The following is a 15,935-nucleotide window of genomic DNA, read 5'->3' on the forward strand; positions in this document are numbered from 1 at the left end:
TTAATCCCAGAACTCAGAGGCAGCTGGAGGCCAGCCATACATAGTCCCAGGCCAGCACTACACAGAAACCCTGTCTTGGGAGGGGATAAAAAGAGACTAGAGATAGAGCACAATGGTTGAGTACTTGCCTGACAGTCCCAAGGTCTTACCTTCCATACTTATTATTAACCCACAGGGTTAGGGTTGGGACACCTGTTTCACAACTTAGACTGGGCAGGAAGATCAGGAGTTCTAACAGGAGGTGGAAGGCAGCCTGAGAGTTAGAGCTTCTCTGCCCTGGGTTCTCCTTAGGCCAGCGTCTCAAATACAAACTGAACAACCACCCTGTGGTTATATAGACAGACGGTAACAACTGCTGAAGAGAGAAGAACTTGGTGGAACTACCTGCAAGTCCTACAGGAAGTTCCTTGATGCAGCTTAGTAAGCCCATTCCGGAGTGAGCCTTTAAGTGAGAGTCAACAGCCGCCTTGAATCACCGTGTGCCTATAAGCAACCTCTCCTTACCCGTGCTCCTGAAGGTAGCCTCAAAAACCACTGGTTCACAAAACAAAAACCATTAAGAAAGCACAACCCAAAACTGGGTCTACACGAAAACACAAAGTTTTGATATAGCTGGATGTGGTAGCCCACACATTTAATTCCAGCATTCTGGAAGTAGAGGCAAGTCGATCTTGTAGAGTTCGAGCCATCCTTGTCTCTATAGAGGTTCTAAGCCAGCCAGGACTGGAGACAGTGCTATATAATGAGATCTTGGTTTTTGTTTTGTTTTTTAAAAGCAGGAGCTGGAGAGATGGGTCATCAATTAAGAACACCGGCTGCTCTTCAGAGGACCTGGATTTAATTTTCAGCACTTGAATGGCAGCTCACAACTGTAACACTTCTGGCCTTCCTGGGCACAGAAATACATGCGAGCAAAACACACTTGTAAAAGAAGCAAAAATAAAACCACAGCGAGTATCCAATCTCCTGGCTAACCAGGTGATGTTGGAGCCAAGGAGGTTGTTACAGCTCTAATTGATAGCGTCCAGAATGCTGGGATTATATGTGTGTGCTACCACACTTAGCTGTATTAAAATTTTGTGTTTCGTAGACCCAGTTTTAGGTTGTGCTTTGTTAATGGTTTTCATTTTCACACGTATTGAAGATCTGAGGGGAGAGGTATCCTGGCTGTTGGAGCCAAGGAGTAGCATGAAGTCACACCCCACAACAAACCTCACACAAGATACTTTATTGGGAGAGACACAAGAGGGTGGATGCCCATGCTTGGGCAAAAGGCAGCAGGGAATTAAGAAGACAGGCTTACATAGCTTAGTTTGTCGGTCTCTACACACAGAGAGGGAGAGGAGAGGGGAGTGGAGGGGGGGGGAAGAGGAGAGAAGAGTTGAGTTTTCCTGGGTGGCTATTGGTGGAATTTCAAGTCCTTAGCTTTTGGGATGCCCAGGGATTGATTTTTTTTTTTTTTCTTTTTTGAGCTCAATGATTGGTGGGTTTTCAAAACCAGGAAGTGAGCTTGGATTTTATACCCTATAGGAGAACACTGAAACTAACAGTAATTGAGGAAGTAATGTATTGCTTTCCTAAGCTATCAGGAGCTCGGTGTAGGAGAGGATGGACCCTGAAGACCTCTGAGGAGGAAATACTTCCACTGTTGCTTGTATCTTTGAGATAGTCCCATTAGTCCGCTGGAAGGCGTTGAAGGCTGGAGTCAGACTGGTGCTACTGTAACTGTAAGAAAGCTCAGAGCACACCACAGCTCACAACTGTTAACTCCAATGCCCAGTTCCAGGGAATCCACCACCCTCTGGTCTCTACAGGCTGTACACACACAGGGCACATACATACATGCAGGCAAAACACACACACACACGCACACACACACACACAGTATAAATAACATAAAACCTTTTTCTTTGGGTGGAAAGCAAAATAGGGTCTCATGTAGCCCAGGCTGGCCTGGGACTTGCTATGTAGCTGAAGATGACCTCAAACTATTGATTCTCCTATCAAATGTTGGGATTACAGCCGTGTGCGACCACACCTGGATGAATTTAATCCAGCAGCCATTTACTCCTATCCCCACTCAATTTTTTAATTTATTATTTTTGTTCTTCAAGACAGGGTTTCTCTGTGCAGCCCTGTCTGTCCTGATACTCTGTAGACCAGGCTGGTCTGGAACTCCAAGATCCATCTGCCTCTACCTCTCTTGTGCTGGAATTAAAGGCGTGTGCACCATACCCAGCTCAAAATCCTTTTCTTTATAGCAAAGGAGTCTGAGAATTTTTTTTTTTTTCCCGGAGAAAAATTTTTTTTTTTTAATCTTTATTTATTTATTATATTTATCTGAGTAACACTGTAGCGGTCTTCAGACACACCAGAAGAGGGCATTACAGATGGCTCCGTGGTTGCTGGGAATTGAACTCAGGACCTCGGGAAGAGCAGTCAGTGCTCTTAACCGCTGAGCCATCTCTCCAGCCTCTGAGAGTTGTTTTAAATCAGCAACTTAGAATTCCATCTTTGAGCTGAAAAAAAAGAAAAAGGAAAATGTCATAGATGTTAAGGGAACTGGAAACCTATTTCTACTTAGAAACAGTCTCCTGTATCCCAGGATGTTCTTGAACTCTAGGTCTCCGGTAGTTTAGGACGATCTTGAACTTCTGACCCTCCTGTAAAGCCCGACCAACTCCTTTTTGTTGTTGTCATTGTTTTTTAAAGAAACTCCCTTTTTATGAGACCAGGGGGCTAAACCCCAATTCTAGGAAGAAAATCAGAGCCCTCTTGAGCAAACATCCTATGGCAACTCCCACCCCCACCCCCCAGTCAGGCTACAATAGCAGGGTCAAGGTACATATAGATAATCTAAGACATCCTGCAGATAGAGAATAGATAACTTAGCCATCCTGTTTGTCAGGTGGTAATGCAGGTTTTAAAATTATTAACTTGCTGACCCATATGGAAATTCCCCAAGCCTGCTGTAACTACAATAAATACCCTGCACCCTTTGACTCAGGACTTTCACTCTGACCTATGGTAACAGGGACAGTGAGAGACCTTACTCGGGAGCTCGAAAGATCCTTATGTGTTTACATCGGAATTGGCTTTGGAGTGCCTGTAACTTGGGCATAACACTCCGATTCTATGGACTGAGCACAGGGCTTTGTACAAATGCAAGTACACTATCGATGAGCAACATTCTCAGCCCAGATACCTAGAAATACCTAAACCCTTGGGAGGCAGAGGCAGGCTGATCTCTGCATTTGAGCATATCTTGGCCTATACAGTTCAAGTCCCCCAAGAAACTCCTTTTCCCAAAGCCTGGCATTTAGACAAAAGTCAGCATTCCCTCAGTGGCTTGAAGATAGTTTCTACTTGCTAGAAGGAGTCATGCTGTCTGGCAAAAGGAACCTATGGCTGTTCCAAGAACATCTGACTGTGGTGATATTAGCATGTTAGCCTGTAGGCTCCTTCCGTCCCAAGTCACAGCCCCCACCCCCACCCCGCTCAGCTCTCGGGCTCCCTTTCCTCCTGGTACCCATTTCTATATAACCCCTACCTCCAACCCTGTTGCTCCTTCCTGCCTTCCCAAGGGACAGCCTTGGTGGATTGAAATGAACTTTTTCACCCATGGGGCAGCTGTTTTGGTTCCGTTTCATTCCGTTTGTTTTTTGAGACAGGGTCTCGTGTGACCACCTTGCTATGTTGTTCCTATAACCCCATCTATTTGCCTTCCAAATCTCCCACTTGAAACCCCCCCGGGGGGTTGGGATTTAGCTCAGTGGTTACCCCTGAGGCATAAGGCCCTGGTTGGTTCCCAGCTCTGAAAAAAAAAAAAAAAAAAAAAAAAAGAACCCTGGAGAGATGGCTCAGTGGTTAGAGCCCCCAATGCTCTTCCAGAGGTCCTGAGTTCAATCATGGTGGCTCAATCTGTAAAAAGAGATCATCTTTTCTTGAACCCTGCTATATAAAGAAAATCATCCCTGTGAACCCTCATCTTTACAAATTTTTTAAAAAAGTTTACAAATTTTTAAAAAAAAAAATTCTAAAATTGCTTCCTTGAATTAATTTGGCCATGATGATTTGGGTCTGCAGTCTTCCTCTTGGAATCTTTGGGATTAACGCAGGGTGAGAAGTGGTGGGAGGAGTCTCAGGTATCGAGTGAGACTTGTTCTGGGTTTTCTTGGGACCCGACACAAACAAGCAAACAAATCCTGTGTTCTGCTAGCCCAATAAGATGGGGTGATAATGTGTGGGGAAATGAGGCTCATCCACATATTTCCAGGAGAGAGAAAACTTCAGTATGGATCAGTTAAGGACAGGTATGTTAGTACACTCCTTTAACCCCAGCTAGGGAGGCAGAGGTCGGCATATTTCTATGAGTTTTGGGCCAGCCTGGTCTACATGAGTGAGAACTTGTCTCAAAAGCAAATAGAGCTGGAGAGATGAGATGGCTCAACTGTTAAGAGTACTTGTTCTTGGGCTGGAGAGATGGCTCAGCAGTTAAGAACATTGACTGTTCTTCCCGAGGTCCTGAGTTCAATTCCCAGCAACCACATGGCTCACAACCATTTGTGATGGGATCTGGTGCCCTCTTCTGGTGCGTCTGAAGAGACTGACAGTGTATTTATATACATTAAATCAATAAACAAATCTTTAAAAAAAAAAAGAGTACTTGTTCTTGCAGTTCACAGTTTCAGTTCACAGCACCCAAAGGGAGGCTCACAGCCATCCACAAATCTTCCATGGCTATCAAGCACACATGATGCACACACATACAGGAAGACAAAGTAATCGTACATAATTTTTTTTAAATCTTAAAAAAATATATATAACCAAAACACACACAAAGGATCAACTGGAGAAAAGAGAGAACCTGAAGGATCCATAAAGGCCTGGGTGTTCATGGTGACCGTGACTAAAGTTGTTGTTCCAAAGAATGAGGGCTGTGCCCACTCCATGCCCAGGCTGTCACCTAAAGCTACTGACAATCTCACTGGGTCCTTACAAGTCCCTCAAACCTGTGCAGTTCCTTACCCAGGAGGGTGCCACGAATTCCCCCTTCAAAATTGCCTCCTTATAAAATTAAGCCCTTAGACATAAGCATTAAATTCCCTGTGTTCTTTAAGATGAAGGCATTCCTCACAGATTCTTAAGAAAGCGGCGCTCTGAAACAATACTTTCTTGTTTTATTTGATGGTTGACGTAAATGCATACAATTTAGTCCAGGAATTAACAGTAGAATCTAAACCCACAAAATTTCAGTAGGAAAAACACGTGAGGACTGGAGAGATGGTTCAGTGGTTAAGAACACTGACTGCGGGGTTGGGGATTTAGCTCAGTGGTAGAGCACTTGCCTAGCAAGCGCAAGGCCCTGGGTTCAGTCCCCAGCTCCGAAAAAAAAAAGAAAAAAAACAAAACAAAACAAAAAAAAAAACCCAAAAAAACAAAAACACTGACTGTTCTTCCAGAGGTGCTGAGTTCAATTCACATCAATCACATGATGGCTCATGACCATTGGTAATGAGATCTGAAGCTCTCTTCTGGTGTGTCTGAAAACAGTGACAGTGTACTCGCATATATAAAATAAATTTAAAAAAAAAAAATCTTAAGAAAAAATAAAAACCCCACAACTCCCTAGGAGGGCCTTCTCTCTTCCAGCCCTTGCTTCCATTCAGACTGGTTTCTGCCTCCCCTCTCCACGTGGCAGATGCCCCAAGGGAAAGATAGACCCGAGGACTCTCAGTCCACAGGCGCCCAGAGAGGAGACCGGCAACCACAACATTTGTTCCAGACCGTGCTGTTTCGCCCGTGGGCCACCATTTTGGACTCTGTTCTGCTTGCCCTGAGCTGCATGCCAGCGGTGCCCAGACACCACCAGTGGAGAGGCAGTTTGCAAGACGACACTGGTGGTCTCTCTCTTCGCAACCCTGAACTTCTTTCTAAGACTTGGCACTCACCGTCCTGTTCACAGACGCAGGCATGGACTAGGATGCTTAGCAATAGTGGTACATATACAGTTCTGATATCTATTTTATTATTGGAGAGGGAGCACTCGTGCTATGGCAGACATGTCGAGATCACAGGACAACCCTGTGAGGTCCGTTCTTTCTTTCCATCTTTATGTGTGTTCTAGGAACCTAACGCAGGTAAATTGGCCTGTCAGGCTTTCTCAGCCAGAGCCTTTACCCGCAGGTTCCCACAGAGGTACTTCCTGTTTTGTTTGTTGAGCCGGGCTCTCGCTGTGTAATTCTAGTTGGCCAGGAGCTCCCTGTGTAGACCAGACAAGCCTCAGACTCAAGCGCTCCACTTCCTTCTGCTTCCAAGTGCTAGCACTGAAGGTGCGAGCGCCATGTCCTGTTCTGTATTTTTTTTTTTTTTTTTTTTTTTTTTTAAAGCTGGGGGTGGAACCCAGGGCCTTGGAGATGACTCAGCAGTCTAAGAGCACTGCCTGCCAGCTAGAGGACTAGGGTTTGATTCCCCCCTGTACAGGTGACATCATTTATTTTCTTGGTCTCGGGCACAAGACAGAGGCACACATGCAGGTTGAAACAAGTGCCTGCTCAGCATGAACTAAAGGGTTTTTTTGCTGTCTTTTTTCTGTTTTTTTCTGGTGTCTGGGACAACCAGGGCCTTGGCACCATGCAGCGCCTACCACTGAGCTAAACCCCAACATGAAATAAAAATGTTTTAAATTACTTTTTGATGGGCTGGAGAGATGGCTCAGCGGTTAAGAGCACTGACTGCTCTTCCAGAGGTCCTGAGTTCAATTCCTAGCAACCACATGGTGGCTCACAACCATCTGGGATCCAATGTCCTCTTCTGGTGTGTATGATGACAGCTACAGTGTACTCATATAAAAATAAATAAATATTTAAATTATTTTTTGAGATTAAAATGACATAGAATTACACCATTTGCCTCTTCCCTTCCAGCCCTGTAAATTATCCCAAATTCAAATTCATGGTCTCTTTTCTCATTGTTGTTACACGCATGCGCACGCATACACACACACACACACACACACACACACACACACACCACACACACACCACACAGAGTGAGAACCAAAGTTAAATGCTGCAGGCCATTACTATTTATGGGAGATAACAGCCACACGTTTCCATCCCTAAACAACTGATGTGCTTAATCACATGGAGGTGAAAGGTGCTCAGGACGTGTGCTTGCCCTTGATTGGATTCCTAAGTACAGCTGCTCAGCCTAGCTCGTGTTACTTGTGTGTGTTTCCGGGGCTGACCTTTTGGTATCAGATAACCTAACTGATATGCTCTTCCCTGAGGAGACTTTGTTCTCTGCATTCCTCCGTGGCCTGTGGTTCTTTGTAAAAGACAGACCTCCTGGGCGTAAATATTTTAAATTCTTTTAGTGACTAACCTGGACAGTGTTGGTCCAGGTCTTTAATCCCAGCACTTGAGAGGCAAGAGGCAGGCTGATCTCTGTGAGTTCAAGTCCAGCCTGGTCTGAAAAGTGAGTTCCAGAGCAGCCAGGGTTACAGAGAAAAAAAGTCTCGAAAAACCAAGAACCCAAAATAAAACAATGGTGGTGACTTACGCATTAACTGTCCTTTGCTTTTGTGCCTTAATTTCGTGGCTGTGGGTTGTGCTTTTCTGTAGGACCTTGCACGTGGTTATTAAACAAAGGGTTTATTGCAAAGTCTTTGGGCCGAGAGTCTTTGAGATGGCCCAGTGGGTAAAGGCACTTGCTGCCAAACCCGATGACCTGAATTTGACCTCTGGGACCCACACGATGGAAGGAGAGAGCGAGCTCCGCTCCTGAAAGTGGTCCTCTGACCTCCACACCTCCACACTTACACACAAGACACTCACACAAAGTCAATCAATTAATTTTAAAACAGCAATGGGGCTGGGGTGCTTTCTCGTCAGTGCTGGGGATGAAGCCAGGTCCTTATGCATGCCAGCTATCACTCAGCTCTCACTCTGCAGCACGGAACTGGTTTTCCTTCCGACATTCTGGGCTATTTATGTTCATTTTTCTCTTTCAGTCCTTTCGGTTGGGATGTTCATCTTTTTCTTCTCAATTTCCAGAGAAGTCTTTATACACTGGGAAAAAAATCGACTTTTTTTTCTGTAGTAAGTTACAAAAAAAAAAAATTTCCCCAGGAGAGTAAGACTCTCTACGTTCTCAGGAAAAGATTGATTTTTCAGTCTATATCCATGGTAACAAGTAATACCAGGACAGGGTATGAACCTAACTAATCCATCAATGACATCTGGGTTTATAGACTACACCTCTGGAAGCTGAAGGAAAATGAGGACACGACCGCCCCAAGGTGGGGTTGAGGAGGATTTTATGGTAGGTATGACAGAGTACAGCCACAGGCATCAGGAAGTGTCCAGACTGAAGCCGGCCAGGAAATGAGAGAGGGAGACAAGAGATGAGGGCACGAGAGAGCTCAAGGAGGAAGCATCAAGGTTAGAAGTTCTGGGAGGAGCCAGGTCCTGCGGAGCCTAGAGTTCCCAGTACTTTGATATGCTAATACATACCACAGTCTCCCGTCTGTCCTGGGTTTCTTTGGGTCCTGACAGAAAACCAATCCCTAACAGTTTCTTGCCTTTGGTGTTTCTTTGCCAGTATTCCGAGGCTGACTGCAACCCACTCCTACTTCACAGTCAGACAGACAGTACCATCTTATTGAACTGCCTATCACCAGTTTGCTTTGTACCGAGTGACGTCCAATCACAATCGTTATTATGTCTATCTTTTGCATAAGTGGTAAATTCAGATTTAGGGTCTTAATTTTGGCATTTTTTGGTCTCTCGTTTTTACACCAGTTTTTTCATTTCACCTTGCAGAGTGTTTGTATGTGTATAAGGCTGATTTTTAAAAATCCATGCGATTGATTCCTTTAATGTGATGCCCGCCTTTAATTCCAGCACCCAGAAGGCAGAGGCGGATCTCTTGAGTTCTAGGCGAGCCCCGACTTCATAGGGAATTCAAATCCAGCCAGGGCTATCTACTGAGATCCTGTCACAAACAAACAACAAAAATACTACAACAACAACAACAACCAAAAACCCTTTGAATTTGAATTATCATCTATCTAGAGTGTTTTGATTGCGTATACACATGCCTGGTGCCTGACGAGCCAGAGTAGGTCTCAGATCCCCTGGAGCTGGAGTTACAGATGATTGTGAGCTGCTGTGTGGGTGCCGTACCAGAACCTGGGACCTCTGGAAGAAGACGAAGTGATCTTAACCTCTGACCCATATAGCTCCAGACACCAGCCTTCGGGGTTTTATTGTTCCAGTTTTGTTGGGAACTGGGAGAAACTGAGGGCAGTCTGCTAGGTCAGAGTTTGAGATAAGCTTACTACATAGTTCAAACTGCTATTAAGAAATGGTCGTCTGGGCTGGAGAGATGGTTCAGTGGTTAGGAGCAGTGGCTGCACTTCCAGAGGTCCTGAGTTCAGTTCCCAGCAACCACAGGGTGGCTCACAACCATCTGTAATGTGTTCCAATGCCTTCTTCTGGTGTGTCTGAAGATAGTGACAGTGTACTCACATATGTAAAATAAATAAATAAATCTTTAAAAAAAAAAAAAGAAAGAAATGGTCGTCTGGTGTCCTGGTTGCTTGTTTTTGGTTTTTTGTTGTTGTTATTGTTGTTGTTGTTGTTTGTTTGTTTGTTTTTTCTACTTGGCACAAGCTAGAGTTACCTAAGAAGAGAGAACCACAATTGAGAAAATGTCCCCTAGGTTTGGCTTGTGGGACATTTACTTAGTGACTGATGTGGGAGGGCCCAGCCCTGTGTGGACAATGCTACCCTTAGGCAGGTGGTCCTAGATGGTATAAGAAAGCCTGTTGAGGGGCTGGAGAGATGGCTCAGTAGTTAAGAGCACTGACTGCTCTTCCAGAGGTCCTGAGCTCGATTCCCAGCCATCACAACCATGTGTAATGAGATCTGATGCCCTCTTCTGGTGTGTCTGAAGACAGCTACAGTGTACTTATATACAATAAATAAACAAATAAATAATTAAATTAGGCTGAGCAAGCACGAGGACCAAGCCAGTAAACAGAGTTCCTCTATGGCTTTTGCTTCACTTCCTGTCTCCAGGTTCCTGCCTGGACTTACCTAGATAATGGACTACAAGCTGTGAGATTAAATGAACCCTTCCCTCCACAAGTTGCTTCTGCTCTTGGTGTTTTATCGCAGCAATAGAAACCCAAACTAACCGAGCCTCTGGATCTGTGGGGAGAAGCTGGGCTCTGAAGAGCAAAGCTTCGCAGTTGTTATCAGCCCCAGGGCCTGAGAGAGGAATTAGCACCTTTAGATCTGATAGGATGGTTATGCCTATGGGATAGCACTTGGGAGACTGAGAACAGGGGATTGCAAGCCTGAGGCCAGTCTGGGTGATAACCATCTAAAGAAGCCAGCACACCGCCCAGCCTCATGGTGCAGGCCACTCTTTGGAAATCTACTTGGAAGGCTTAGGCAGAAGGAGCACAGAGTCCAAGGCCTCCTTGGGTGACAGAATGAGTTCAAGGCCAGTCCGGTCAAGTTAGTTTTGAAACCCTGTTTCAAAAGTAAAAGAAGGGCTACGAACACTTTTTTATTAGTATCTGTACAGCACTGAATTCCAAATCCACCTATATATAAATATGTAATCTTTAGTGGGCCAGCAAGGTGGCTCAGTGGGAAAAGGAGCTTGCCACCAAGCTTGACAGCCTGAGCATGATCTCATTCCCATGCACCACACGGCAGCAGGAGAGAACTGACTTGTCTCTAACCTCCAAATGTATGCTGTGGCACACATACATTTGCCCCTACACATAAACAAACAAACATAAAAACATTAAGGATAGGGGGATGGACCTTTGTGAGTTCAAGGCTAGCCTGGTCTACATAGAAAGTCCCAGGTCATCCAGGGCTACATAGTGAGACCCTAATCCCTTAATTAAAAATAATCTTTAGAATAAGGCAGAGGTATTTCTTATTAACATAGCAGTTTCCCTTAATCACAGGAAATATATTACAAGTCACCCATAGATGTTTAAAACTACAGATGCCTACTATTCAACCCTATACAGACTATATATTTTTCCTATACACACATAATTATAAAACTTAATACTGCTGACTTCCTGACAAGAAGGCAGAAGCATTGTCTGCTATGATGGTGCCTGGATGTGATGGTGTTGTCAATGGCTGGATGTCAGACTACTGCTGAATGCACGTGTGGTGGTTTGAATATGCTTGGCCCAGGGAGAGGCACTGTTAGGAGGTGTGGCCTTGTTGGTAGATTTTCAGAGGGCTTCCTCCTAGCTGCCCAAGGATACCAGTCTCTTCCCGGCTGCCTTCAGACAGAGATGTAGAACTCTTGGCTCCTTCTCCAGCACTGTGTCTGCTTGGATGTTGCCATGCTTCCTGCCATGGACTGGATCTCTGAAACTGTAAGCCAGCCCTAATTAAATGTTCCTTATAAGAGTTGCCTTGGTCATGGTGCCTGTTCATAGCAATGGAAACCCTACGACAGTAGGAAAGTACAGGTAAGCTGAGACTGCTGTGGGTTCTGCAAAAATGAACCATTCCTAAGTCAACAAAGACCCACAATTTTGTTGTTGTTGTTGTTGTTGTTGTTGTTGTTGTTGTTTTCTTTCTTCTGAGGCATGTTGACCAGGCTACTCTCAAAAGCCTGAGCTGCTGCCTCAGCCTCCCAAGTAGCTGGGACTGCAGGCATGCACCAGAACCTGCAGACATGAGCCAGGAACCCAGAGAGTCCCAAAAGATCCTGTTGGTTGGTTTCAGTTTCACCTCTGTGGTAAACAACTAAGGCCCTGAAATATGTCTGTTTTAAGAAGGAAGATGACCAATTACACGACTCTTTGTTTTAGATATATAGAGCTGTCAAAGGACTCCGAAAGGAACATATTAGTTACCCATTGCCATGTAGCAAGTTACACCAAGACACTGTGATGTAGCTGGGCCTGATATGAGTCATAAGCTGCACCAGAGACCCCAGGATGTTAGTGATATCAAGAGTGTGAAACATCTGTTTAGGAAAACCACAGGCAATGAGTGGAGACAGTGCTGGTGGCTGTTTAGGCCGCGAGAGCAGTGCTGACAAAGACCATTAGCGCTCACATCATGACTCTTGAGCTAAAGGGTTGATGTGCAGTCTGCTGGGCTCAGACTTGCTTTGGTCCAGTTCTGACTTCCTACTCTTCCACCCATTTTTGGAATGGTAATGTTTTTTCACACTGTAACTTTGTATATTGTGGTTGTGTGGACCTTTTTTTTTCCTTCCTCTTTTCTCCCCTACCTTTCTCCTCTCTCTCTCTCTCTCTCTCTCTCTCTCTCTCTCTCTCTCTCTCTGCTGGCCTATGCAGACAAGGCTAGCCTTGAACCCAAGGGCACTCTTCCTACAGCTCCCCTCCCACTGCTGGATTACAGATGTGTGTCACCTGAAACTTTCATCTTGGTATTTCAGGGGCTCTGGGCTAAGACTTTGCCTTGAGTCTCAGAAGAGTCTTTGAAGTTAAGACTTTTGGACTATGCTGAGGCTTCTGGATCTGATAGACTAAATGCATTTTACACTTTGTTTTATTTTATTTTATTTTATTTTTCGGAGCTGGGGACCGAACCCAGGGCCTTGCGCTTGCTAGGCAAGCGCTCTACCACTGAGCTAAATCCCCAACCCTGCATTTTACACTTTGAAATGGTGTGGTGATTTGAATAAGTATGCCCCCCATAGTCTTATGTTTTTTAAAGATTTATTTATTTTATTTATATGAGTACACTGTAGCTGTTTTCAGACACACCAGGAGAAGGCATCAGATCTCATTACAGATGGTTGTGAGCCACCATGTGGGTGCTGGGAATTGAACTCAGGAACTATGGAAGAGCAGCCAGTCTTCTGAGCCATCTCTCCAGCCCCAGTCTTATATGTTTTAATGCTTGCTTCCCAGTTAGTGGACTTATTTGGAAGGATTAAGAGGTGTGGCCTTGCTAGAGGAGGTATGTGTGGGTGGGGGTAGACTTTGAGGTCTCAAAATCCCATGACATGCCCAGTGTCTCTTTCTTTGCCTGCTGCTTTAAGGTCAGGATGTAAAGCTCTCAGCTTCTGCTCCAGTGCCACACCTGCTCGCTTCCTGCCATGATCATGGACTGACCCTCTAAACTAAGCAAGACCTCAATTAAATCCTTTGTACGAGTTGCCTAGGTCATGGTGTTTCTTTATGGCAATAGAACAGTGGCTAAGCCATGAACCTTTGGGGACTAGGGGAGCAGAGACAGACTAAGTCCTTTGAGACTGCGAGACAAACAATCCCCTTTTTAAGCTCTCAGATGTTTAGGTCACAGCACTGTAGAAGGGACTGACACACTCACCTTTATCCAGGTCTCAGGAGTAATTTGCATTGTAGTTATGTCCTCTAACACAATCACTGTTGATGATGTTAGGAAGGTAGGTTCTTACTCTGTAGCCCTGGCTGGTGATGAGGCTGGCTTTGAAATCACAGATCTGGGCCTGAGAGGTGGCTCAGAGGTTAAGAGCACTGACTGCTCTTCCAGAGGTCCTGAGTTCAAATCCCACCAGCCACATGGTGGCTCACAACCATCTGTATGTAATGGGATCTGATGCCCTCTTCTGGTGTGTCTGAAATAAATAGATAAGTGAAGTCATAGATCGATCTATACACTTCTGAATGGTAGGTGTGAGCTACCAAGTTAGGCAAGTACTTTTGTTTCTTTTAAAGACAAAGGTGCCACTAGATACCCTTTGCTGGCCTGGAACCAGACAGTATTAGACCACATTGTCCTGATGTACTCCTTTAATCTCTTGTCCTCTACATGCCAAGTGTCACCATCCTCCATGACTTCCAGCTCTTCTCTGGAAATGCTTAGGGAACCAGATCCTACTAGGTTATAAGTCCCGTGACAGGGGACAGATGATGGTTTTCAGGGAAGAGGCCGACAAACACATCTCCAGGGCATTTAGAGGAAGCCGGTGGTTACTCAGAGACAGTCTTTAGACACTCCTGTGTCTGTGTGCAGGTGTACACATGTTTAAGTCCTCAGGGGGAAATTAGTTACAAGTTCAGAATCTCCCTCAGGGGTTCTGGTTCCTGAGGAGATCCAAGTATGAAAACAACTATCGAATCGAGTGGCCCGCAGCCAACCTGCTCCCTTCCAGAGTCTGTGTATGCTAAGCTGTGCTGGCTCCATGGCCCAAGCTCAACAAACGTTTCCTGTTGTGACCTTAGACACAAGTAAGCCCCTAATTCAGAATCTACCCAGAAGAGATACTGACGTCATCAGTACCCTCACCTCTAAAAGCTGTAGTACTTAGGGTACCCACCCCTACCCCCCCCCCGTAAGGAAACTTGTTAGAACAAGAAACAGCCAGTTCTGGCAGAAGTGCGTGGGGTCTCATCTGTCCCCAGAGTCCCATGAAGCAATTCTATCTCCTCAGCTCCTCTGCTCTCTCCTTGGCCTTCTAGGGCTGCCAGCTGGCTTAGGAAAGGGGACATTGAACTCCGTTTATAAGGACCTTATAATAAATATCCCATTGTCATCTGTGAGAACAAATATGGTAAACATTTATTACATTTTACGGTGGTTTGCATGGGAATGGTCCCCACAGTCTCATTTGGTCCCCACTTGGTGTAACTGTTCGGGAAGTATTAGGAGGTGTGACCTTGAGCGATGGATGTCACTGGGGGTAGGCTTTCAGGTTTCAAATGCCCAAACCATTGCCAGCTGGCTCTCTCTGCCTGGTGGTTCCCTCTCAAGATCTAAGCTCTCAGCTACTGCTCCAGCACCATGCGTGCCTGCCTGCCTGCCATGCTCCCCATGATGATGGTCATCAACTCACCCTCTGAAACTGTAAGCCTCTGATAATCTCTTTATGAGTTACTTTGGTCATGGTGTCTCATCATGGCAACAGAAAAGTAACGAAGACACTTTATTTTGTGTGTGTGTGTGTGTGTGTGTGTGTGTGTGTGTGTGTATATACTCACACATATCACACCAGGTGTCTGGTGGTCAGGAGACTTGTGGGAATTCATTCTCTCCTTCTCCCATGTCTTAGAGTTTTACTGCTGTGAGCAGACACCTTGACCAAAGCAATTCTTATAAAGGACAACATTTAATCGAGGCTGGCTTACAGGTTCAGAGGTTCAGTCCATTATCATCAAGGCAGGAGCTTGGCAGCCTCCAGGCAGGCACGGTGCTGGAGGAGCTGTGAGTTCTATATCTTCATCTGAGTAGATGAAGATATAGTAGATGAGTAGCCATGAGTAGACTGGCTTCCAGACAGCTAGGATGAGGGCGTTAAGCCTATGCCCACAGTGACACATCTATTCCAACAAGGCTACACCTCCTAATAGTGCCATTCCCTGGGCCAAGCATATACAAACCATCGCATCCCATATAGGTCCTGGGGATCAAACTGTGCTGTCAGGTTTGACAGCAATTACTGCTACCCATCCTGTTATCTTGCTAGCCTGAGAATAAAATATTTTAGTGGTAAAACTGATAATAATAGATGATTATTCACCAACTTAATAGAGTCATAGTTTCATAACGACATCCTGGCCTGGAGGTAGTAAGTTTAAATTGAATTATAGAAAGGTAAAGTTATTAGTATATGACTTTGCAGAATAAGTTATACTTAATTTGAACTCACCTGTCTTAGGTTTCTGTTGCTGCTATGAAAAACATCATATCCAAAAAGTTTACACATCCACGTTGCTGTCCATCATTGAAGGAAGTCAGGAGAGGAACTGGAGGCAGGAGCTGATGCAGAGGCCATGGAGGGGTGCAGCTTAATGGCTTGTACCACAAGGATTGCTTAGTCTGCTTTCTTACAGAAGCCAGGTCCACCATCCCAGGGACAGACTCACCCACATTGAGCTGGGCCCTTCCCCATTAATAACTGGTTAAAAGTTGGATGGTGCTGGTACA

Source organism: Rattus rattus, chromosome 4 (genome assembly GCF_011064425.1).
Source record: "Rattus rattus isolate New Zealand chromosome 4, Rrattus_CSIRO_v1, whole genome shotgun sequence".
NCBI lineage: Eukaryota > Metazoa > Chordata > Mammalia > Rodentia > Muridae > Rattus > Rattus rattus.